This window comes from Nerophis lumbriciformis, linkage group LG19 (genome assembly GCF_033978685.3).
Source record: "Nerophis lumbriciformis linkage group LG19, RoL_Nlum_v2.1, whole genome shotgun sequence".
Taxonomy (NCBI): domain Eukaryota; kingdom Metazoa; phylum Chordata; class Actinopteri; order Syngnathiformes; family Syngnathidae; genus Nerophis; species Nerophis lumbriciformis.
In genome coordinates this window covers 3,530,900-3,558,617 of record NC_084566.2, presented here as the reverse complement: position 1 = coordinate 3,558,617, position 27,718 = coordinate 3,530,900, and the positions used below count along the sequence as shown (strand labels likewise).

At 40.0% G+C, this 27,718-nt stretch overlaps 1 long non-coding RNA gene across 1 annotated transcript; it reads left to right on the top strand.

The window, feature by feature from the left end:
• The first annotated feature begins 394 nt into the window (after positions 1–394).
• Positions 395–4,495, top strand: LOC140679589 (uncharacterized). Its single transcript, XR_012050996.1, has 4 exons — positions 395–1,620; positions 1,909–1,926; positions 4,167–4,184; positions 4,481–4,495. It is a non-coding gene; the product is annotated as an uncharacterized lncRNA (long non-coding RNA).
• Positions 4,496–27,718: the final 23,223 nt, after the last annotated feature.

The window sequence follows — 27,718 nt, the reverse complement described above, 5'->3', positions numbered from 1 at the left end:
CCGTTGCCACGTCGAACAAAAAGTAGCGTAGAGTTATAACTTACATCTGTCAAAAAACTCAATTCAGACGGGTAGGGTTGTAATGATAAACAGTAATAACGATAAACACGATAAAACCCCTAAGAGTTAATATTACCATTTTAAATAAAAAATTATATGAAATATGTGATCGTTAACTGCGCTGTGAAAAGCTCATGGACTGACTGGCACTAACTCGCTAGCTAAAATGCTAACCTGGAAACAAGAGACATTAACATCTTTCCCCATTAAGAAAATCCTCCACCGTTGCCGTGTCTAACTAACATGTTATGTAGACCGTGAGGAACTGTTTTAAATATAGCGGGTAAAAATGTAATACGACCCCTTTAAAATGTCTAAACTTAGTGACTTTACATGGATATATAATTACATTTCACCACAAATGTTGCTGAATCATTTTTGTCAATCTTCTACTTGAACAAAACAAAAGAAAGTATTGTGTTTACAATAGAAGATCAGAGCCCATTAGGTCATACGTTTCTTGAATGAACAAAATAAACTTCAACATTGTGTTTACATTATTTTTTTAAGAAACAATAACATAGATTCCTCTTTTTTTTCTGAATCTTTCAGGCTCAGCCAGCACAACAGGTAGTCTCCAAACCCTCTACTTAACACCTTTTATACCTTTTGAAACAAAAGTTTACAACAGACGATCCAATGTTCTCAATTAACCTACTGCATCTTTGGCCAGTATGCTTTAAAAGGGTCCTATTATGCAAAACCAGCTTTTATTACCTTTTGGCACATGTTTGTGTATTTGAGATCCACACAAGTCCCTAAAATTTGAACTCAAACCATGGAGGCATGTGTAACCCTGCTGAATGCACTGTAATCGTCGCGAGTTCAAGCCTCCTGGACTCTGTGTTATGTTTGTTGTAATGATGGACAGGAGACTTGAGTGATGTTATGGACACCGTTTACTTCCTGATGTGGAATGGAATGTGGTCAACCGGTCAATACAGTGAGGCTCTTTCCAACACACTATGAAAAATAGTACATCATATTAGCATTGACGCTAATTGGCTATTCATTTGTATTTGAGCAGCGCTCCCCAACTCACCTTGATCATGGCCGTACTGAACTGGCGGCTGTAATGCTAGTCCAGCCTATTTATAATCCATGTCAAATATAAGCCTTGGCTTCAGCCTATTCCTGTTTCAGTCATACTTTTTCTTTTTCTAGTCACTTCCATAGTTCTATTTAATCTCAGCCAGTAGTCAAAGGAATGTTCACTAGAGTCGGGTAACGTGGCATAGAAAATAGCTAAGGGCATACTTGAACAGACTGTGTCACTAAAATACTGCTTCAGAATCTCAAAAATGGGCTCTGGTTCTGCCGACAATAAAAAGGATGGTCTACTTCGTAGACCCAGCCGAACTACTTTATGCGTCCTCCCTGCCAGCTTACTCGGCACTTCCTTAGCCTGTTCTGACACTGGGATCCCCTTCTTTTTCACGTAAGAAACCATTATAACCTCCCTTTCCCAAATCGTAAGTGTGTCACCACCATCTTCTTTAAAACTGACTGGTTCTTTTATTTAAGGTCCAACCACGACCTTAGTCACGTCCACCCCACCAGGTAATCTCCAAAACTTCTACACAACACCTTTCATAACTTTTGTAACCTGCTCCAAACCAGCCGTTTGGAATTTGAGATTTTAGTGACATAGTTTGCCTTAGTTACGTCAGCAGATATCTCCATATATGGTAAAGGATTACCCAAGGAGCTTTGTGCAAGGCTGCAGTTGTTTTACTCAGTTGTAGCCCAAAGTTGTAATTGTATTGTTCCTTATCATTTTGTCATGGGGCAGACTGGAACAATAACACATAATAACATAGTTTTCTCTTCCTTTTCTAAATCTTTCAGACTCATCCACAACAACAGGTAATCTTCAACCCCTCTACTTAACACCTTTTATACCTTTTGTAACAACAAGAGTACACAACAGTAGATCACATTTTCTCAATCAACCTACTGCATCTTTGGCCAGTATGCTTTAAAAGGGTCCTATTATGATACACCATGTTGTCTTACCTTTTGGTACCTGTTTTTGTGTGTTTGGGATCTAAATTGGCCCTAGTGTGTGGATGTGAGTGTGAATGTTGTCTGTCTATCTGTGTTGGCCCTGCGATGAGGTGGCGACTTGTCCAGGGTGTACCCCGCCTTCCGCCCGATTGTAGCTGAGATAGGCTCCAGCGCCCCCCGCGACCCCAAAAGGGAATAAGCGGTAGAAAATGGATGGATGGATGGATGGGATCCACATAAGTCCCGAAAATTTGAAATCAAACCATGGAGGCATGGCGGAGATATTTAAAAAAAACAATCTCACCTTCTTCCAAACCTGCTCCAAACAAGCCGTTTGGAATTTGAGACTTTAATGACATAGTTTGCCTTAGTTACATCAGCAGATATCTCCATGTGATCCATGCACGGATCACAGGACTTAATGACTACAGGCCGGTTGCGCTCACGTCTGTGGTCATGAAGTCCTTTGAGCGCTTGGTCCTTCCCCACCTAAAGGACATCACCGCCCCCTCCTGGACCCACTGCAGTTCGCCTACAGAGCCAACAGGTCTGTGAATGATGCAGTGAACCTGGCAATCCACTTCATCCTGGAGCATCTGGACTCCCCAGGAACCTATGCTAGGGTCCTGTTTGTGGACTTCAGCTCTGCCTTCAACACCATCCTCCCTGGACTGCTACGAGACAAGCTCTTCCAGCTCAGCGTGCCCGACTCCCTCTGCAGTTGGATCAATGACTTCCTGACAGACCGAAGACAGCACGTGCGGCTGGGGAAGATTGTCTCGGACAGTCGAACCACGAACCCTGGTACTCCTCAGGGCTGTGTACTCTCCCCCTGGTTCTTCTCCCTGTGTACAAACTCCTGCACCTCCAGTCACCAGTCCGTAAAACTGCTCAAGTTTGCGGATGACACTACCCTCATCGGGCTCATCTCGGATGGCGATGAGACCGCCTACAGGAGAGAGGTGGACCGGCTGGCGTCCTGGTGCAGCCTCAACAACCTGGAGTTGAACGCCCAGAAAACAGTGGAGATGATCACGGACTTCAGGAAAGTCACGGCCCCACCCCCCCCCCTCACCCTGATTGACTCTCCCACCCCCATCTCCATTGTGGACTCCTTCCGTTTCTTGGGCACCACCATCACCCAAGACCTCAAGTGGGAGCCGACCATCAGCTCCCTCATCAAGAAGGCCCAGCAGAGGATGTACTTCCTGCGGCAGCTGAGGAAACTTAAGGTGCCGACCGAGATGCTGGTGCAGTTTTTCTCAGCCATCATCGAGTCCATCCTCACCTCCTCCATCACCGTGTGGTTCCCCGCCACCACAGTCCAGGATAAGCATCGACTGCAGCGCATCGTAGGTGCTGCTGAGAAGGTGATTGGCTACAAGCTCCCATCCCTCCAGGACTTGTTCTCCTCCAGGACCAGGAGGCGTGTGGGTCGGATCACAGCTGACTCTTCTCCCCCTGGAAACAAACTATTCTCCCCTCTCCCCTCAGGCAGGAGACTACGGTCTATCCAGACCCACACCTCCCGCCACCTGAACAGTTTTTTCCCCTTGGCCATCAGGCACATGAACAATAACTCCTAACAGTAGCTCCTTTGAATTCCTTCTAAGTCTATAACAAGATCTGATAGCTCAGTTACAGCTCTTGTTATTACCAAATCTGTGTTATATGTGTTTTATGTTGCACGATTGCACCAAGAAAAATTCCTAGTTTGTGAACCCGTTCTCAAACAATGGCAATAAAACTATTCTGATTCTGATTCTGATTCTGATGTATGGGAGATCAGTATTTCTTAACCGTAGGAACCCCTGGACTAAATGACCACTGATACATGTGAACTAAGTAACCCTCAAAGCCTCTTTATTTATTATATCAAAAGAGGTCTTGAAATATATTAAGTTGCATGTTATGAGCCGAAGTCATATGTCAGTTTCACCTTGTAATTGCTGGTAGAAACAAACTTTTGCACGATACTGTAATTGTTTTTGGTTTCCCCTGTATGTCGTCTTTTTCTTGAATAAACTTCAACATTGTGTTTACATGATGTTTTAAAGAAACAATAACATAGATTTCTCTTCTTTTTTTTAATCTTTCAGGCCCGCCCAATTCGACAGGTAATCTCCAAACCCTCTACTGAACACCTTTTATACCTTTTGTAACAAAAGTTTACAACAGAGGATCAAATGTTTCTCAATTATCTGAATCCACCTAACAATCTTTGGCCAATTTGCTTTAAAATGTCTAAACCCAGTGACTTTACTTGGATGTATTATTGCATGTTACCACACAGTTTGATGAAGCATGTATGTCATATGTTTTTTTGCATTAACAAAATAAACTTTAATATTGTAGTCACATGATGTATTTAATTAACAATAACAGTTTTCTCTTCTTTTTCTAAATCTTTCAGACACGCCCAACACACCAGGTAATCTCCAAACCCTCTACTTAACACTTTAACCTGCTGCATCTTTGGCCAGTATGCTTTAAAATTGGTCCTATTATGATAAACCATGTTGTCCTACCTTTTGGTACCTGTTTTTGTGTGTTTGGGATCCACAATAGTCCTGAAAATTTGAAATCATGGTGGAGATATTTCCTAAACAATCTCACCTTCTTCCAAACCTGCTCCAAACAAGCTGTTTGGAATTTGAGACTTTAGTGCCCTATGTTGCCTTCGTTACGTCAGCAGATATCTCCATGTATGGGAGATCAGTGTTTCTTAACCGTAGGAACCCCTGGACTAAACTACCACTGATACATGTTATGCAGAGCGCAAGGAACTGTTTTAATTATAGGGGGTAAAAATGTCACAAAACCCCTTTAAAATGTCTAAACTTAGTGACTTTACATGGATATATAATTGCATTTCACCACAAATGTTGCTGAATCATGTATGTCAGTCTTCTACTTGAACAAAACAAAATAAAGTTTTGTGTTTACAATAGAGGATCAGAGCCCATCAGGTAAGCTCCAAAACCTTTATTTCACATCTTCCATGTCTTTGTCTCAAGAGTTTACAACAGAGGATCAAATGTTCTCAATTATCTGAATCCACCTAACAATCAATTAAAATGTCTAAACCCAGTGGCTTTACTTGGATGTAATATTGCATGTTACCACACAGTTTGACGAAGCATGTATGTCATACGTTTTTTTGAATGAACAAAATAAACTTTAATATTGTAGTTACATGATGTATTTAATTAACAATAACAGTTTTCTCTTCTTTTTCTAAATCTTTCAGGCACGCCCACCTCACCAGGTAATCTCCAAACCCTCTACTTAACACTTTAACCTGCTGCATCTTTGGCCAGTATGCTTTAAAAGGGTCCTCTTATGCAAAACCAACTTTTCTTACTTTTTGGCACATGTTTGTGCATTTAAAATCCACACAAGTCCCTAAATTTTGAACTCAAACCATGGAGGCATGACGGAGATATTTACAAAGCAATCTTGTTTTTCTTCCAAACCTGCTACAAACAAGCCGTTAGGAATTTGAGACTTTAGTGACAAAGTTTGCCTTAGTTACGTCAGCAGATATCTCCATTTAAGGTAGAGGATTACCTGAACAGCTTTGTGCGAGGCCGCCGTTTTTTTTATTCAGTTGTAGCCCAAAGTTGTAATTGTATTTCTCCTTATTATTTTGTCGTGGGGCAGACTGGATCGTACATTTACATAAATGCTAAAATCCTCCACCGTTGCCACGTCGAACAAAAAGTAGCGTAGAGTTATAACTTACATCTGTCAAAAAACTCAATTTAGACGGGTAGGGTTGTAATGACATCAGGTAAGCTCCAAAACCTTTATTTCACATCTTCCATGTCTTTGTCTCAAGAGTTTACAACAGAGGATCAAATGTTCTCAATTATCTGAATCCACCTAACAATCTTTAGCTAATTTGCTTTAAAATGTCTAAACCCAGTGGCTTTACTTGGATGTATTATTGCATGTTACCACACAGTTGTTTGATGAAGCATGTATGTCATACGTTTTTTTGAATTAAGAAAATAAACTTTAATATTGTAGTTACATGATGTATTTAATCAACAATAACAGTTGTCTCTTCTTTTTCTAAATCTTTCAGGCACGCCCAACACAACAGGTAATCTCCAAACCCTCTACTTAACACTTTAACCTGCTGCATCTTTGGCCAGTATGCTTTAAAAGGGTCCTATTATGCAAAACCAACTTTTCTTACTTTTTGGCACATGTTTGTGCATTTAAAATCCACACAAGTCCCTAAATTTTGAACTCAAAACATGGAGGCATGACGGAGATATATATAAAGTAATCTTGTTTTTCTTCCAAACCTGCTCCAAACAAGCTGTTTGGAATTTGAGACTTTAGTGTCACAGTTTGCCTTAGTTACATCAGCAGATATCTCCATATATGGTAGAGGATTACCCGAAGAGCTTTGTGCGAGGCCGCAGTTTTTTTACTCAGTTGTAGCCCAAAGTTGTCATTGTATTGTTCCTTATTATTTTGTCGTGGGGCAAAATAACGTAAAATAACGCAGTAACGCATCATGTAGTAACAGTAACTGAGTTACTGAATATAAAAAATAACGCGTTAGACGACTAGTTACCGCCAAAAATAACGGCGTTACAGTACCAACACTGGTTACCACACAGTTTGATGAAGCATGTATGTCATACGTTTTTTTGAATGAACAAAATAACATTTAACATTGTGTTTATATGATGTATTTACTTAACAATAACATAGTTTTCTCTTCTTTCTCTAAATCTTTCAGACACGTCCGCCACAACAGGTAATCTCCAAACCCTCTACTTAACACCTTTCATACCTTTTGTAACAAAAGTTTACAACAGACAATCAAAGTGTTTTAAATAGAGATGGATACATGGATATATAATTTGCATTTCACCACAAATGTTGCTGAATCATGTATGTCAGTCTTCTACTTGAACAAAACAAAAGAAAGTTTTGTGTTTACAATAGAGGATCAGAGCCCATCAGGTAAGCTCCAAAACCTTTATTTCACATCTTCCATGTCTTTGTCTCAAGAGTTTACAACAGAGGATCAAATGTTCTCAATTATCTGAATCCACCTAACAATCTTTTGCTAATTTGCTTTAAAATGTCTAAACCCAGTGGCTTTACTTGGATGTATTATTGCATGTTACCACACAGTTTGATGAAGCATGTATGTCATACGTTTTTTTGAATGAAGAAAATAAACTTTAATGTTGTAGTTACATGATGTATTTAATTAACTTAACCGTAGGAACCCCTGGACTAAACTACCACTGATACATGTTATGCAGAGCGCAAGGAACTGTTTTAATTATAGGGGGTAAAAATGTCACAAAACCCCTTTAAAATGTCTAAACTTAGTGACTTTACATGGATATATAATTGCATTTCACCACAAATGTTGCTGAATCATGTATGTCAGTCTTCTACTTGAACAAAACAAAATAAAGTTTTGTGTTTACAATAGAGGATCAGAGCCCATCAGGTAAGCTCCAAAACCTTTATTTCACATCTTCCATGTCTTTGTCTCAAGAGTTTACAACAGAGGATCAAATGTTCTCAATTATCTGAATCCACCTAACAATCAATTAAAATGTCTAAACCCAGTGGCTTTACTTGGATGTAATATTGCATGTTACCACACAGTTTGACGAAGCATGTATGTCATACGTTTTTTTGAATGAACAAAATAAACTTTAATATTGTAGTTACATGATGTATTTAATTAACAATAACAGTTTTCTCTTCTTTTTCTAAATCTTTCAGGCACGCCCACCTCACCAGGTAATCTCCAAACCCTCTACTTAACACTTTAACCTGCTGCATCTTTGGCCTGTATGCTCTAAAAGGGTCCTCTTATGCAAAATCAACTTTTCTTACTTTTTGGCACATGTTTGTGCATTTAAAATCCACACAAGTCCCTAAATTTTGAACTCAAAACATGGAGGCATGACGGAGATATTTCTAAAGCAATCTTGTTTTTATTCCATACCTGCTCCAAACAAGCCGTTTGGAATTTGAGACTTTAGTGACATAGTTTGCCTTAGTTACATCAGCGGATATCTCCATATATGGTAGAGGATTACCCGAAGTTGTAATTGTATTTCTCCTTATTATTTTGTCGTGGGGCAGACTGGATCGTAACTGTTTTTGTGTGTTTGGGATCCACATAAGTCCCAAAAATTTGAAATCAAACCATGGAGGCATGGCGGAGATATTTAAAAAAAAAAAATCTCACCTTCTTCCAAACCTGCTCCAAACAAGCCGTTTGGAATTTGAGACTTTAATGACATAGTTTGCCTTAGTTACATCAGCAGATATCTCCATGTGATCCATGCACGGATCACAGGACTTAATGACCTACAGGCCGGTTGCGCTCACGTCTGTGGTCATGAAGTCCTTTGAGCGCTTGGTCCTTCCCCACCTAAAGGACATCACCGCCCCCTCCTGGACCCACTGCAGTTCGCCTACAGAGCCAATAGGTCTGTGAATGATGCAGTGAACCTGGCCCTCCACTTCATCCTGGAGCATCTGGACTCCCCAGGAACCTATGCTAGGGTCCTGTTTGTGGACTTCAGCTCTGCCTTCAACACCATCCTCCCTGGACTGCTACGAGACAAGCTCTACCAGCTCAGCGTGCCCGACTCCCTCTGCAGTTGGATCAATGACTTCCTGACAGACCGAAGACAGCACGTGCGGCTGGGGAAGATTGTCTCGGACAGTCGAACCACGAACCCTGGTACTCCTCAGGGCTGTGTACTCTCCCCCTGGTTCTTCTCCCTGTGTACAAACTCCTGCACCTCCAGTCACCAGTCCGTAAAACTGCTCAAGTTTGCAGATGACACTACCCTCATCGGGCTCATCTCGGATGGCGATGAGACCGCCTACAGGAGAGAGGTGGACCGGCTGGCGTCCTGGTGCAGCCTCAACAACCTGGAGTTGAACGCCCAGAAAACAGTGGAGATGATCACGGACTTCAGGAAAGTCACGCCCCCCCCCCCCCCCCCCCCCCCCCTCACCCTGATTGACTCTCCCACTCCCATCTCCATTGTGGACTCCTTCCGTTTCTTGGGCACCACCATCACCCAAGACCTCAAGTGGGAGCCGACCATCAGCTCCCTCATCAAGAAGGCCCAGCAGAGGATGTACTTCCTGCGGCAGCTGAGGAAACTTAAGGTGCCGACCGAGATGCTGGTGCAGTTTTACTCAGCCATCATCGAGTCCATCCTCACCTCCTCCATCACCGTGTGGTTCCCCGCCACCACAGTCCAGGATAAGCATCGACTGCAGCGCATCGTAGGTGCTGCTGAGAAGGTGATTGGCTACAAGCTCCCATCCCTCCAGGACTTGTTCTCCTCCAGGACCAGGAGGCGTGTGGGTCGGATCACAGCTGACTCTTCTCCCCCTGGAAACAAACTATTCTCCCCTCTCCCCTCAGGCAGGAGACTACGGTCTATCCAGACCCACACCTCCCGCCACCTGAACAGTTTTTTCCCCTTGGCCATCAGGCACATGAACAATAACTCCTAACAGTAGCTCCTTTGAATTCCTTCTAAGTCTATAACAAGATCTGATAGCTCAGTTACAGCTCTTGTTATTACCAAATCTGTGTTATATGTGTTTTATGTTGCACGATTGCACCAAGAAAAATTCCTAGTTTGTGAACCCGTTCTCAAACAATGGCAATAAAACTATTCTGATTCTGATTCTGATTCTGATGTATGGGAGATCAGTATTTCTTAACCGTAGGAACCCCTGGACTAAATGACCACTGATACATGTGAACTAAGTAACCCTCAAAGCCTCTTTATTTATTATATCAAAAGAGGTCTTGAAATATATTAAGTTGCATGTTATGAGCCGAAGTCATATGTCAGTTTCACCTTGTAATTGCTGGTAGAAACAAACTTTTGCACGATACTGTAATTGTTTTTGGTTTCCCCTGTATGTCGTCTTTTTCTTGAATAAACTTCAACATTGTGTTTACATGATGTTTTAAAGAAACAATAACATAGATTTCTCTTCTTTTTTTTAATCTTTCAGGCCCGCCCAATTCGACAGGTAATCTCCAAACCCTCTACTGAACACCTTTTATACCTTTTGTAACAAAAGTTTACAACAGAGGATCAAATGTTTCTCAATTATCTGAATCCACCTAACAATCTTTGGCCAATTTGCTTTAAAATGTCTAAACCCAGTGACTATACTTGGATGTATTATTGCATGTTACCACACAGTTTGATGAAGCATGTATGTCATATGTTTTTTTGCATTAACAAAATAAACTTTAATATTGTAGTCACATGATGTATTTAATTAACAATAACAGTTTTCTCTTCTTTTTCTAAATCTTTCAGGCACGCCCAACACACCAGGTAATCTCCAAAACCTCTACTTAACACTTTAACCTGCTGCATCTTTGGCCAGTATGCTTTAAAATTGGTCCTATTATGATAAACCATGTTGTCCTACCTTTTGGTACCTGTTTTTGTGTGTTTGGGATCCACAATAGTCCTGAAAATTTGAAATCATGGTGGAGATATTTCCTAAACAATCTCACCTTCTTCCAAACCTGCTCCAAACAAGCTGTTTGGAATTTGAGACTTTAGTGCCCTATGTTGCCTTCGTTACCTCAGCAGATATCTCCATGTATGGGAGATCAGTGTTTCTTAACCGTAGGAACCCCTGGACTAAACTACCACTAATACATGTTATGCAGAGCGCAAGGAACTGTTTTAATTATAGGGGGTAAAAATGTGACAAAACCACTTTAAAATGTCTAAACTTAGTGACTTTACATGGATATATAATTGCATTTCACCACAACGGTTGCTGAATCATTTATGTCAGTCTTCTACTTCAACAAAACAAAATAAAGTTTTGTGTTTACAATAGAGGATCATAGCCCATCAGGTAAGCTCCAAAACCTTTATTTCACATCTTCCATGTCTTTGTCTCAAGAGTTTACAACAGAGGATCAAATGTTCTCAATTATCTGAATCCACCTAACAATCAATTAAAATGTCTAAACCCAGTGGCTTTACTTGGATGTAATATTGCATGTTACCACACAGTTTGACGAAGCATGTATGTCATACGTTTTTTTGAATGAACAAAATAAACTTTAATATTGTAGTTACATGATGTATTTAATTAACAATAACAGTTTTCTCTTCTTTTTCTAAATCTTTCAGGCACGCCCACCTCACCAGGTAATCTCCAAACCCTCTACTTAACACTTTAACCTGCTGCATCTTTGGCCTGTATGCTCTAAAAGGGTCCTCTTATGCAAAATCAACTTTTCTTACTTTTTGGCACATGTTTGTGCATTTAAAATCCACACAAGTCCCTAAATGTTGAACTCAAACCATGGAGGCATGACGGAGATATTTATAAAGCAATCTTGTTTTTTTTCCAAACCTGCTCCAAACAAGCCGTTAGGAATTTGAGACTTTAGTGACATAGTTTGCCTTAGTTACATCAGCAGATATCTCCATATAAGGTAGAGGATTACCCGAAGAGCTTTGTGCGAGGCCGCCGTTTTTTTTTATTCAGTTGTAGCCCAAAGTTGTAATTGTATTTCTCCTTATTATTTTGTCGTGGGGCAGACTGGATCGTACATTTACATAAATGCTAAAATCCTCCACCGTTGCCACGTCGAACAAAAAGTAGCGTAGAGTTATAACTTACATCTGTCAAAAAACTCAATTTAGACGGGTAGGGTTGTAATGACATCAGGTAAGCTCCAAAACCTTTATTTCACATCTTCCATGTCTTTGTCTCAAGAGTTTACAACAGAGGATCAAATGTTCTCAATTTTCTGAATCCACCTAACAATCTTTTGCTAATTTGCTTTAAAATGTCTAAACCCAGTGGCTTTACCTGGATGTATTTTTGCATGTTACCACACAGTTTGATGAAGCATGTATGTCATACGTTTTTTTGAATGAAGAAAATAAACTTTAATATTGTAGTTACATGATGTATTTAATCAACAATAACAGTTGTCTCTTCTTTTTCTAAATCTTTCAGGCACACCCAACTCACCAGGTAATCTCCAAACCCTCTACTTAACACTTTAACCTGCTGCATCTTTGGCCAGTATGCTCTAAAAGGGTCCTATTATGCAAAACCAACTTTTCTTACTTTTTGGCACATGTTTGTGCATTTAAAATCCACACAAGTCCCTAAATTTTGAACTCAAAACATGGAGGCATGACGGAGATATTTATAAAGTAATCTTGTTTTTCTTCCAAACCTGCTCCAAACAAGCTGTTTGGAATTTGAGACTTTAGTGTCACAGTTTGCCTTAGTTACGTCAGCAGATATCTCTATACCAGGTAGAGGATTACCCGAAGAGCTTTGTGCGAGGCCGCAGTTTTTTTACTCAGTTGTAGCCCAAAGTTGTAATTGTATTGTTCCTTATTATTTTGTCGTGGGGCAGACTGGAACAAGTATATTTTTTTCTCTTCTTTTTCTAAATCTTTCAGACTCGCCCTCAACAGCAGGTAATCTCCAAGCCCTCTACTTAACACCTTTTATACCTTTTGTAACAAAGGTTTACCACGGAGGATCAAATGTTCTCAATTAACCTGCTGAATCTTTGGCCAGTATGCTTTAAAAGGGTCCTATTATGATAAACCATGTTGTCTTACCTTTTGGTACCTCTTTTTGTGTGTTTGGGATCCACAAAAGCCCGGAAAATTTGAAATCATGGTGGAGATATTTACAAAACAATCTCACCTTCTTCCAAACAAGCTGTTTGGAATGTGAGACTTTAGTGACCTATGTTGCCTTCGTTACGTCAGCAGATATCTCCATGTATGGGAGATCAGTTTTTCTTAACCGTAGGAACCCCTGGACTAAACTACCACTGATACATGTTATGCAGACCGCAAGGAACTGTTTTAAATAAATGGAGTAAAAATGTCACATAACCCCTTTAAAATGTCTAAACTTAGTGACTTTACATGGATATATAATTGCATTTCACCACAAATGTTGCTGAATCATGTATGTCAGTCTTCTACTTGAACAAAACAAAAGAAAGTTTTGTGTTTACAATAGAGGATCAGAGCCCATCAGGTAAGCTCCAAAACCTTTATTTCACATCTTCCATGTCTTTGTCTCAAGAGTTTACAACAGAGGATCAAATGTTCTCAATTATCTGAATCCACCTAACAATCTTTTGCTAATTTGCTTTAAAATGTCTAAACCCAGTGGCTTTACTTGGATGTATTATTGCATGTTACCACCAGTGTTGGGTTCGTTACTTAAAACCAATTACTAGTTACTTTATTTCAAAAGTAACTCAGTTACTAACTGAGTTACTTTCACCAAAAAGTAATGCGTTATTGTCGAAAGTAACTATTTAGTTACTTCTTTTCTTCTTCTTTTTTTTTTTTTTTAAGGCTCCCATTAATGCCCTTTTAGCCTTCATTTCAGTACTGTAATTGTATTGGAGAATAATACAATCTGTTGATCAACTTGGCATGCATTTGCATCACTGAACTCTGCTAAGCACTGTGGTCTACATACAACACACAAAGACAAAGATATGTTTCAAAGGGCCAATTTATTTCAGGCCAGAACTATTTTAAATAGCTGCAACATAACATACATAAGTAACAAACAGCATAATAACAACATAGCTGTAAACCTGGCTTCACCCAAGGAAAGCACACATGACATACAGAAAGCCTAACCAGGCATTTTTTGTCTCTCAAGGAATTCGGAAAGAAAGTCATGTCTTCATGAGATCAACACTGTACTGAAGCCCAGAACACTCTATGCATTTCCCCAGTTTTAGTTTAGAGATAAGTAAAGATTGGCCTGGCCCACTAGGATCCCTCTTTATGTTTGTGAACTTTATAGTCTATACATTTAGAGTGATATGATAATCAAACACTCCAAAAGTCTAGAATGAAAGAGTATATAAGAGAATTGACAGAGTGTGTACCTTCAGTGCTGAATGATGAGCAGAGGCAGAGTTTTGAGTGTTATCTTTAGCTCGCTTTCCAAGTTTTTGTCCTCACTGTCAACTGTGTCCAGCTGCCTGAAAGCGGGTGACTCCACTGTAGAAATAGCCTGCATGTCTTCTAGGACATATGCTGCGATGCCTCTGTCAATGTTGTCCTGGCTAGCAGTCCCTCCGTTAAAATCCAGCCGCTGTTGGAGGTGGAGGTGAAGTGTGTCTCTTTTTACTAGCTTCGTCGAAGCATGTTGCTTTTGTAGCTGTTTCAGCAGATTTGAATTGCTGTTTTGGGCAGTAGATAGGATCTTTGATCCAAGACACAACTTACATTTAACTAAAATGTTATTTTCTTTGTGCTCGACAAAAGAAAAGTAGTGAGAATATCTCCATGTTAAGAAACTCGACTTCTGGCTACGCCATGATGTTTTGTTAGTAAACACAAAAACCCCACGCCCCCACCCACACAAAGCGCGCCTCTTCTTTGCCTTGTGACACAGAAGGACGACACTGCATCGCTCCAATAAAACACACTCAGATCTTCTGTTTCTAGCCGATATTACATACAAAATAACGTAAAATAACGCAGTAACGCATCATGTAGTAACAGTAACTGAGTTACTGAATATAAAAAATAACGCGTTAGACGACTAGTTACCGCCAAAAATAACGGCGTTACAGTACCAACACTGGTTACCACACAGTTTGATGAAGCATGTATGTCATACGTTTTTTTGAATGAACAAAATAACATTTAACATTGTGTTTATATGATGTATTTACTTAACAATAACAGTTTTCTCTTCTTTCTCTAAATCTTTCAGACTCGTCCACAACAACAGGTAATCTTCAACCCCTCTACTTAACACCTTTTATACCTTTTGTAACAACAAGAGTACACAACAGTAGATCACATTTTCTCAATCAACCTACTGCATCTTTGGACAGTATGCTTTAAAAGGGTCCTATTATGATACACCATGTTGTCTTACCTTTTGGTACTTTTTTGTGTGTGTTTGGGATCCACAAAAGTCCTGAAAATTTAAAAAAAAATCACAATGGAGACATTTACAAAACAATTGCACCTTCTTCCAAACCTGCTCCTAACAAGCTGTTTGGAATTTGAGACTTTAGTGACCTATGTTGCTTTAGTTTTGTCAGCAGATATCTCCATATATGGGAGATCAATTGTTTCTTAACCGTAGGAACCCCTGGACTAAACTACCACTGATACATGTTATGTAGACCGCAAGGAACTGTTATAAATATAGGGGGTAAAAATGTAACATAACCCCTTTGCCTAAACTTAGTGACTTTACATGGATATATAATTGCATTTCACCACAAATGTTGCTGAATCATTTTTGATTCTACTTGAACAAAACAAAAGAAAGTATTGTGTTTACAATAGAGGATCAGAGCCCATCAGGTAAGCTCCAAAACCTTTATTTCACATCTTCCATGTCTTTGTCTCAATAGTTTACAACAGAGGATCAATTGTTCTCAATTATCTGAATCCACCTAACAATCTTTAGCTAATTTGCTTTAAAATGTCTAAACCCAGTGGCTTTACTTGGATGTATTATTGCATGTTACCACACAGTTTGATGAAGCATGTATGTCATACATTTTTTTGAATGAACAAAATAAATTTTAATGTTATAGTCACATGATGTATTTAATTAACAATAACAGTTTTCTCTTCTTTTTCTAAATCTTTCAGGCACGCCCAACACACCAGGTAATCTCCAAACCCTCTACTTAACACTTTAACCTGCTGCATCTTTGGCCAGTATGCTTTAAAAGGGTCCTATTATGCAAAACCAACTTTTCTTTCTTTTTGGCACATGTTTGTGCATTTAAAATCCACACAAGTCCCTAAATTTTGAACTCAAAACATGGAGGCATGACGGAGATATTTCTAAAGCAATCTTGTTTTTCTTCCATACCTGCTCCAAACAAGCCGTTTGGAATTTGAGATTTTAGTGACATAGTTTGCCTTAGTTACGTCAGCGGATATCTCCATATATGGTAGAGGATTACCCGAAGAGCTTTGTGCGAGGCCGCCATTTTTTTATTCAGTTGTAGCCCAAAGTTGTAATTTTATTTCTCCTTATTATTTTGTCGTGGGGCAGACTGGATCGTACATTTACATAAATGCTAAAATCCTCCACCGTTGCCACGTCGAACAAAAAGTAGCGTAGAGTTATAACTTACATCCGTCAAAAAACTCAATTTAGACGGGTAGGGTTGTAATGATAAACAGTAATAACGATAAACACGATAAAACCCCTAAGAGTTAATATTACCATTTTAAATAAAAAATTATATGAAATATGTGATCGTTAACTGCGCTGTGAAAAGCTCATGGACTGACTGGCACTAACTCGCTAGCTAAAATGCTAACCTGGAAACAAGAGACATTAACATCTTTCCCCATTAAGAAAATCCTCCACCGTTGCCATGTCTAACTAACATGTTATGTAGACCGCGAGGAACTGTTTTAAATATAGCGGGTAAAAATGTAATACGACCCCTTTAAAATGTCTAATTTTAGTGACTTTACATGGATATATAATTACATTTCACCACAAATGTTGCTGAATCATTTTTGTCAATCTTCTACTTGAACAAAACAAAAGAAAGTATTGTGTTTACAATAGAAGATCAGAGCCCATTAGGTCATACGTTTCTTGAATGAACAAAATAAACTTCAACATTGTGTTTACATTATTTTTTTAAGAAACAATAACATAGATTCCTCTTTTTTTTCTGAATCTTTCAGGCTCAGCCAGCACAACAGGTAGTCTCCAAACCCTCTACTTAACACCTTTTATACCTTTTGAAACAAAAGTTTACAACAGACGATCCAATGTTCTCAATTAACCTACTGCATCTTTGGCCAGTATGCTTTAAAAGGGTCCTATTATGCAAAACCAGCTTTTATTACCTTTTGGCACATGTTTGTGTATTTGAGATCCACACAAGTCCCTAAAATTTGAACTCAAACCATGGAGGCATGTGTAACCCTGCTGAATGCACTGTAATCGTCGCGAGTTCAAGCCTCCTGGACTCTGTGTTATGTTTGTTGTAATGATGGACAGGAGACTTGAGTGATGTTATGGACACCGTTTACTTCCTGATGTGGAATGGAATGTGGTCAACCGGTCAATACAGTGAGGCTCTTTCCAACACACTATGAAAAATAGTACATCATATTAGCATTGACGCTAATTGGCTATTCATTTGTATTTGAGCAGCGCTCCCCAACTCACCTTGATCATGGCCGTACTGAACTGGCGGCTGTAATGCTAGTCCAGCCTATTTATAATCCATGTCAAATATAAGCCTTGGCTTCAGCCTATTCCTGTTTCAGTCATACTTTTTCTTTTTCTAGTCACTTCCATAGTTCTATTTAATCTCAGCCAGTAGTCAAAGGAATGTTCACTAGAGTCGGGTAACGTGGCATAGAAAATAGCTAAGGGCATACTTGAACAGACTGTGTCACTAAAATACTGCTTCAGAATCTCAAAAATGGGCTCTGGTTCTGCCGACAATAAAAAGGATGGTCTACTTCGTAGACCCAGCCGAACTACTTTATGCGTCCTCCCTGCCAGCTTACTCGGCACTTCCTTAGCCTGTTCTGACACTGGGATCCCCTTCTTTTTCACGTAAGAAACCATTATAACCTCCCTTTCCCAAATCGTAAGTGTGTCACCACCATCTTCTTTAAAACTGACTGGTTCTTTTATTTAAGGTCCAACCACGACCTTAGTCACGTCCACCCCACCAGGTAATCTCCAAAACTTCTACACAACACCTTTCATAACTTTTGTAACCTGCTCCAAACCAGCCGTTTGGAATTTGAGATTTTAGTGACATAGTTTGCCTTAGTTACGTCAGCAGATATCTCCATATATGGTAAAGGATTACCCGAGGAGCTTTGTGCAAGGCTGCAGTTGTTTTACTCAGTTGTAGCCCAAAGTTGTAATTGTATTGTTCCTTATCATTTTGTCATGGGGCAGACTGGAACAATAACACATAATAACATAGTTTTCTCTTCCTTTTCTAAATCTTTCAGACTCATCCACAACAACAGGTAATCTTCAACCCCTCTACTTAACACCTTTTATACCTTTTGTAACAACAAGAGTACACAACAGTAGATCACATTTTCTCAATCAACCTACTGCATCTTTGGCCAGTATGCTTTAAAAGGGTCCTATTATGATACACCATGTTGTCTTACCTTTTGGTACCTGTTTTTGTGTGTTTGGGATCTAAATTGGCCCTAGTGTGTGGATGTGAGTGTGAATGTTGTCTGTCTATCTGTGTTGGCCCTGCGATGAGGTGGCGACTTGTCCAGGGTGTACCCCGCCTTCCGCCCGATTGTAGCTGAGATAGGCTCCAGCGCCCCCCGCGACCCCAAAAGGGAATAAGCGGTAGAAAATGGATGGATGGATGGATGGGATCCACATAAGTCCCGAAAATTTGAAATCAAACCATGGAGGCATGGCGGAGATATTTAAAAAAAACAATCTCACCTTCTTCCAAACCTGCTCCAAACAAGCCGTTTGGAATTTGAGACTTTAATGACATAGTTTGCCTTAGTTACATCAGCAGATATCTCCATGTGATCCATGCACGGATCACAGGACTTAATGACTACAGGCCGGTTGCGCTCACGTCTGTGGTCATGAAGTCCTTTGAGCGCTTGGTCCTTCCCCACCTAAAGGACATCACCGCCCCTTCCTGGACCCACTGCAGTTCGCCTACAGAGCCAACAGGTCTGTGAATGATGCAGTGAACCTGGCAATCCACTTCATCCTGGAGCATCTGGACTCCCCAGGAACCTATGCTAGGGTCCTGTTTGTGGACTTCAGCTCTGCCTTCAACACCATCCTCCCTGGACTGCTACGAGACAAGCTCTTCCAGCTCAGCGTGCCCGACTCCCTCTGCAGTTGGATCAATGACTTCCTGACAGACCGAAGACAGCACGTGCGGCTGGGGAAGATTGTCTCGGACAGTCGAACCACGAACACTGGTACTCCTCAGGGCTGTGTACTCTCCCCCTGGTTCTTCTCCCTGTATACAAACTCCTGCACCTCCAGTCACCAGTCCGTAAAACTGCTCAAGTTTGCGGATGACACTACCCTCATCGGGCTCATCTTGGATGGCGATGAGACCACCTACAGGAGAGAGGTGGACCGGCTGGCGTCCTGGTGCAGCCTCAACAACCTGGAGTTGAACGCCCAGAAAACAGTGGAGATGATCACGGACTTCAGGAAAGTCACAGCCCCACCATCCCCCCTCACCCTGATTGACTCTTCCACCCCCATCTCCATTGTGGACTCCTTCCGTTTCTTCACCCAAGACCTCAAGTGGGAGCCGACCATCAGCTCCCTCATCAAGAAGGCCCAGCAGAGGATGTACTTCCTGCGGCAGCTGAGGAAACTTAAGGTGCCGACCGAGATGCTGGTGCAGTTTTACTCAGCCATCATCGAGTCCATACTCACCTCCTCCATCACCGTGTGGTTCCCCGCCACCACAGTCCAGGATAAGCATCGACTGCAGCGCATCGTAGGTGCTGCTGAGAAGGTGATTGGCTACAAGCTCCCATCCCTCCAGGACTTGTTCTCCTCCAGGACCAGGAGGCGTGTGGGTCGGATCACAGCTGACTCTTCACCCCTGGACACAAACTATTCTCCCCTCTTCCCTCAGGCAGGAGACTACGGTCTATCCAGACCCACACCTCCCGCCACCTGAACAGTTTTTTCCCCTCGGCCATCAGGCACATGAACAATAACTCCTAACAGTAGCTCCTTTGAATTCCTTCTAAGTCTATAACAAGATCTGATAGCTCAGTTACAGCTCTTGCTATTACCAAATCTGTGTTATATGTGTTTTATGTTGCACGATTGCACCAAGAAAAATTCCTAGTTTGTGAACCCGTTCTCAAACAATGGCAATAAAACTATTCTGATTCTGATTCTGATTCTGATGTATGGGAGATCAGTATTTCTTAACCGTAGGAACCCCTGGACTAAATGACCACTGATACATGTGAACTAAGTAACCCTCAAAGCCTCTTTATTTATTATATCAAAAGAGGTCTTGAAATATATTAAGTTGCATGTTATGAGCCGAAGTCATATGTCAGTTTCACCTTGTAATTGCTGGTAGAAACAAACTTTTGCACGATACTGTAATTTTTTTTGGTTTCCCCTGTATGTCGTCTTTTTCTTGAATAAACTTCAACATTGTGTTTACATGATGTTTTAAAGAAACAATAACATAGATTTCTCTTCTTTTTTTTAATCTTTCAGGCCCGCCCGATTCGACAGGTAATCTCCAAACCCTCTACTGAACACCTTTTATACCTTTTGTAACAAAAGTTTACAACAGAGGATCAAATGTTTCTCAATTATCTGAATCCACCTAACAATCTTTGGCCAATTTGCTTTAAAATGTCTAAACCCAGTGACTTTACTTGGATGTATTATTGCATGTTACCACACAGTTTGATGAAGCATGTATGTCATATGTTTTTTTGCATTAACAAAATAAACTTTAATATTGTAGTCACATGATGTATTTAATTAACAATAACAGTTTTCTCTTCTTTTTCTAAATCTTTCAGACACGCCCAACACACCAGGTAATCTCCAAACCCTCTACTTAACACTTTAACCTGCTGCATCTTTGGCCAGTATGCTTTAAAATTGGTCCTATTATGATAAACCATGTTGTCCTACCTTTTGGTACCTGTTTTTGTGTGTTTGGGATCCACAATAGTCCTGAAAATTTGAAATCATGGTGGAGATATTTCCTAAACAATCTCACCTTCTTCCAAACCTGCTCCAAACAAGCTGTTTGGAATTTGAGACTTTAGTGCCCTATGTTGCCTTCGTTAAGTCAGCAGATATCTCCATGTATGGGAGATCAGTGTTTCTTAACCGTAGGAACCCCTGGACTAAACTACCACTGATACATGTTATGCAGAGCGCAAGGAACTGTTTTAATTATAGGGGGTAAAAATGTGACAAAACCCCTTTAAAATGTCTAAACTTAGTGACTTTACATGGATATATAATTGCATTTCACCACAAATGTTGCTGAATCATTTATGTCAGTCTTCTACTTCAACAAAACAAAATAAAGTTTTGTGTTTACAATAGAGGATCATAGCCCATCAGGTAAGCTCCAAAACCTTTATTTCACATCTTCCATGTCTTTGTCTCAAGAGTTTACAACAGAGGATCAAATGTTCTCAATTATCTGAATCCACCTAACAATCAATTAAAATGTCTAAACCCAGTGGCTTTACTTGGATGTATTATTGCATGTTACCACACAGTTTGACGAAGCATGTATGTCATACGTTTTTTTGAATGAACAAAATAAACTTTAATATTGTAGTTACATGATGTATTTAATTAACAATAACAGTTTTCTCTTCTTTTTCTAAATCTTTCAGGCACACCCACCTCACCAGGTAATCTCCAAACCCTCTACTTAACACTTTAACCTGCTGCATCTTTGGCCAGTATGCTTTAAAAGGGTCCTCTTATGCAAAACCAACTTTTCTTACTTTTTGGCACATGTTTGTGCATTTAAAATCCACACAAGTCCCTAAATTTTGAACTCAAAACATGGAGGCATGACGGAGATATATATAAAGTAATCTTGTTTTTCTTCCAAACCTGCTCCAAACAAGCTGTTTGGAATTTGAGACTTTAGTGTCACAGTTTGCCTTAGTTACATCAGCAGATATCTCCATATATGGTAGAGGATTACCCGAAGAGCTTTGTGCGAGGCCGCAGTTTTTTTACTCAGTTGTAGCCCAAAGTTGTAATTGTATTGTTCCTTATTATTTTGTCGTGGGGCAAAATAACGTAAAATAACGCAGTAACGCATCATGTAGTAACAGTAACTGAGTTACTGAATATAAAAAATAACGCGTTAGACGACTAGTTACCGCCAAAAATAACGGCGTTACAGTACCAACACTGGTTACCACACAGTTTGATGAAGCATGTATGTCATACGTTTTTTTGAATGAACAAAATAACATTTAACATTGTGTTTATATGATGTATTTACTTAACAATAACATAGTTTTCTCTTCTTTCTCTAAATCTTTCAGACACGTCCGCCACAACAGGTGATCTCCAAACCCTCTACTTAACACCTTTCATACCTTTTGTAACAAAAGTTTACAACAGACGATCAAAGTGTTTTAAATATAGATGGATACATGGATATATAATTTGCATTTCACCACAAATGTTGCTGAATCATGTATGTCAGTCTTCTACTTGAACAAAACAAAAGAAAGTTTTGTGTTTACAATAGAGGATCAGAGCCCATCAGGTAAGCTCCAAAACCTTTATTTCACATCTTCCATGTCTTTGTCTCAAGAGTTTACAACAGAGGATCAATTGTTCTCAATTATCTGAATCCACCTAACAATCTTTTGCTAATTTGCTTTAAAATGTCTAAACCCAGTGGCTTTACTTGGATGTATTATTGCATGTTACCACACAGTTTGATGAAGCATGTATGTCATACATTTTTTTGAATGAACGAAATAAACTTTAATGTTATAGTCACATGATGTATTTAATTAACAATAACAGTTTTCTCTTCTTTTTCTAAATCTTTCAGGCACGCCCAACACACCAGGTAATCTCCAAACCCTCTACTTAACACTTTAACCTGCTGCATCTTTGGCCAGTATGCTTTAAAAGGGTCCTATTATGCAAAACCAACTTTTCTTTCTTTTTGGCACATGTTTGTGCATTTAAAATCCACACAAGTCCCTAAATTTTGAACTCAAAACATGGAGGCATGACGGAGATATTTCTAAAGCAATCTTGTTTTTATTCCATACCTGCTCCAAACAAGCCGTTTGGAATTTGAGACTTTAGTGACATAGTTTGCCTTAGTTACATCAGCGGATATCTCCATATATGGTAGAGGATTACCCGAAGTTGTAATTGTATTTCTCCTTATTATTTTGTCGTGGGGCAGACTGGATCGTAACTGTTTTTGTGTGTTTGGGATCCACATAAGTCCCAAAAATTTGAAATCAAACCATGGAGGCATGGCGGAGATATTTAAAAAAAAAAATCTCACCTTCTTCCAAACCTGCTCCAAACAAGCCGTTTGGAATTTGAGACTTTAATGACATAGTTTGCCTTAGTTACATCGGCAGATATGTCCATGTGATCCATGCACGGATCACAGGACTTAATGACTACAGGCCGGTTGCGCTCACGTCTGTGGTCATGAAGTCCTTTGAGCGCTTGGTCCTTCCCCACCTAAAGGACATCACCGCCCCCTCCTGGACCCACTGCAGTTCGCCTACAGAGCCAACAGGTCTGTGAATGATGCAGTGAACCTGGCAATCCACTTCATCCTGGAGCATCTGGACTCCCCAGGAACCTATGCTAGGGTCCTGTTTGTGGACTTCAGCTCTGCCTTCAACACCATCCTCCCTGGACTGCTACGAGACAAGCTCTTCCAGCTCAGCGTGCCCGACTCCCTCTGCAGTTGGATCAATGACTTCCTGACAGACCGAAGACAGCACGTGCGGCTGGGGAAGATTGTCTCGGACAGTCGAACCACGAACACTGGTACTCCTCAGGGCTGTGTACTCTCCCCCTGGTTCTTCTCCCTGTATACAAACTCCTGCACCTCCAGTCACCAGTCCGTAAAACTGCTCAAGTTTGCGGATGACACTACCCTCATCGGGCTCATCTCGGATGGCGATGAGACCACCTACAGGAGAGAGGTGGACCGGCTGGCGTCCTGGTGCAGCCTCAACAACCTGGAGTTGAACGCCCAGAAAACAGTGGAGATGATCACGGACTTCAGGAAAGTCACAGCCCCACCATCCCCCCTCACCCTGATTGACTCTTCCACCCCCATCTCCATTGTGGACTCCTTCCGTTTCTTCACCCAAGACCTCAAGTGGGAGCCGACCATCAGCTCCCTCATCAAGAAGGCCCAGCAGAGGATGTACTTCCTGCGGCAGCTGAGGAAACTTAAGGTGCCGACCGAGATGCTGGTGCAGTTTTACTCAGCCATCATCGAGTCCATACTCACCTCCTCCATCACCGTGTGGTTCCCCGCCACCACAGTCCAGGATAAGCATCGACTGCAGCGCATCGTAGGTGCTGCTGAGAAGGTGATTGGCTACAAGCTCCCATCCCTCCAGGACTTGTTCTCCTCCAGGACCAGGAGGCGTGTGGGTCGGATCACAGCTGACTCTTCACCCCTGGACACAAACTATTCTCCCCTCTTCCCTCAGGCAGGAGACTACGGTCTATCCAGACCCACACCTCCCGCCACCTGAACAGTTTTTTCCCCTCGGCCATCAGGCACATGAACAATAACTCCTAACAGTAGCTCCTTTGAATTCCTTCTAAGTCTATAACAAGATCTGATAGCTCAGTTACAGCTCTTGCTATTACCAAATCTGTGTTATATGTGTTTTATGTTGCACGATTGCACCAAGAAAAATTCCTAGTTTGTGAACCCGTTCTCAAACAATGGCAATAAAACTATTCTGATTCTGATTCTGATTCTGATGTATGGGAGATCAGTATTTCTTAACCGTAGGAACCCCTGGACTAAATGACCACTGATACATGTGAACTAAGTAACCCTCAAATCCTCTTTATTTATTATATCAAAAGAGGTCTTGAAATATATTAAGTTGCATGTTATGAGCCGAAGTCATATGTCAGTTTCACCTTGTAATTGCTGGTAGAAACAAACTTTTGCACGATACTGTAATTTTTTTTGGTTTCCCCTGTATGTCGTCTTTTTCTTGAATAAACTTCAACATTGTGTTTACATGATGTTTTAAAGAAACAATAACATAGATTTCTCTTCTTTTTTTTAATCTTTCAGGCCCGCCCGATTCGACAGGTAATCTCCAAACCATCTACTGAACACCTTTTATACCTTTTGTAACAAAAGTTTACAACAGAGGATCAAATGTTTCTCAATTATCTGAATCCACCTAACAATCTTTGGCCAATTTGCTTTAAAATGTCTAAACCCAGTGGCTTTACTTGGATGTATTATTGCATGTTACCACACAGTTTGATGAAGCATGTATGTCATATGTTTTTTTGCATTAACAAAATAAACTTTAATATTGTAGTCACATGATGTATTTAATTAACAATAACAGTTTTCTCTTCTTTTTCTAAATCTTTCAGACACGCCCAACACACCAGGTAATCTCCAAACCCTCTACTTAACACTTTAACCTGCTGCATCTTTGGCCAGTATGCTTTAAAAGGGTCCTCTTATGCAAAACCAACTTTTCTTACTTTTTGGCACATGTTTGTGCATTTAAAATCCACACAAGTCCTTAAATTTTGAACTCAAACCATGGAGGCATGACGGAGATATTTACAAAGCAATCTTGTTTTTCTTCCAAACCTGCTACAAACAAGCCGTTAGGAATTTGAGACTTTAGTGACAAAGTTTGCCTTAGTTACGTCAGCAGATATCTCCATTTAAGGTAGAGGATTACCTGAACAGCTTTGTGCGAGGCCGCCGTTTTTTTTATTCAGTTGTAGCCCAAAGTTGTAATTGTATTTCTCCTTATTATTTTGTCGTGGGGCAGACTGGATCGTACATTTACATAAATGCTAAAATCCTCCACCGTTGCCACGTCGAACAAAAAGTAGCGTAGAGTTATAACTTACATCTGTCAAAAAACTCAATTTAGACGGGTAGGGTTGTAATGACATCAGGTAAGCTCCAAAACCTTTATTTCACATCTTCCATGTCTTTGTCTCAAGAGTTTACAACAGAGGATCAAATGTTCTCAATTATCTGAATCCACCTAACAATCTTTAGCTAATTTGCTTTAAAATGTCTAAACCCAGTGGCTTTACTTGGATGTATTATTGCATGTTACCACACAGTTGTTTGATGAAGCATGTATGTCATACGTTTTTTTGAATTAAGAAAATAAACTTTAATATTGTAGTCACATGATGTATTTAATCAACAATAACAGTTGTCTCTTCTTTTTCTAAATCTTTCAGGCACGCCCAACACACCAGGTAATCTCCAAACCCTCTACTTAACACTTTAACCTGCTGCATCTTTGGCCAGTATGCTTTAAAAGGGTCCTATTATGCAAAACCAACTTTTCTTACTTTTTGGCACATGTTTGTGCATTTAAAATCCACACAAGTCCCTAAATTTTGAACTCAAAACATGGAGGCATGACAGAGATATATATAAAGTAATCTTGTTTTTCTTCCAAACCTGCTCCAAACAAGCTGTTTGGAATTTGAGACTTTAGTGTCACAGTTTGCCTTAGTTACATCAGCAGATATCTCCATATATGGTAGAGGATTACCCGAAGAGCTTTGTGCGAGGCCGCAGTTTTTTTACTCAGTTGTAGCCCAAAGTTGTAATTGTATTGTTCCTTATTATTTTGTCGTGGGGCAAAATAACGTAAAATAACGCAGTAACGCATCATGTAGTAACAGTAACTGAGTTACTGAATATAAAAAATAACGCGTTAGACGACTAGTTACCGCCAAAAATAACGGCGTTACAGTACCAACACTGGTTACCACACAGTTTGATGAAGCATGTATGTCATACGTTTTTTTGAATGAACAAAATAACATTTAACATTGTGTTTATATGATGTATTTACTTAACAATAACATAGTTTTCTCTTCTTTCTCTAAATCTTTCAGACACGTCCGCCACAACAGGTAATCTCCAAACCCTCTACTTAACACCTTTTATACCTTTTGTAACAAAAGTTTACAACAGACGATCAAAGTGTTTTAAATATAGATGGATACATGGATATATAATTTGCATTTCACCACAAATGTTGCTGAATCATGTATGTCAGTCTTCTACTTGAACAAAACAAAAGAAAGTTTTGTGTTTACAATAGAGGATCAGAGCCCATCAGGTAAGCTCCAAAACCTTTATTTCACATCTTCCATGTCTTTGTCTCAAGAGTTTACAACAGAGGATCAATTGTTCTCAATTATCTGAATCCACCTAACAATCTTTTGCTAATTTGCTTTAAAATGTCTAAACCCAGTGGCTTTACTTGGATGTATTATTGCATGTTACCACACAGTTTGATGAAGCATGTATGTCATACATTTTTTTGAATGAACGAAATAAACTTGAATGTTATAGTCACATGATGTATTTAATTAACAATAACAGTTTTCTCTTCTTTTTCTAAATCTTTCAGGCACGCCCAACACACCAGGTAATCTCCAAACCCTCTACTTAACACTTTAACCTGCTGCATCTTTGGCCAGTATGCTTTAAAAGGGTCCTATTATGCAAAACCAACTTTTCTTTCTTTTTGGCACATGTTTGTGCATTTAAAATCCACACAAGTCCCTAAATTTTGAACTCAAAACATGGAGGCATGACGGAGATATTTCTAAAGCAATCTTGTTTTTATTCCATACCTGCTCCAAACAAGCCGTTTGGAATTTGAGACTTTAGTGACATAGTTTGCCTTAGTTACATCAGCGGATATCTCCATATATGGTAGAGGATTACCCGAAGTTGTAATTGTATTTCTCCTTATTATTTTGTCGTGGGGCAGACTGGATCGTAACTGTTTTTGTGTGTTTGGGATCCACATAAGTCCCA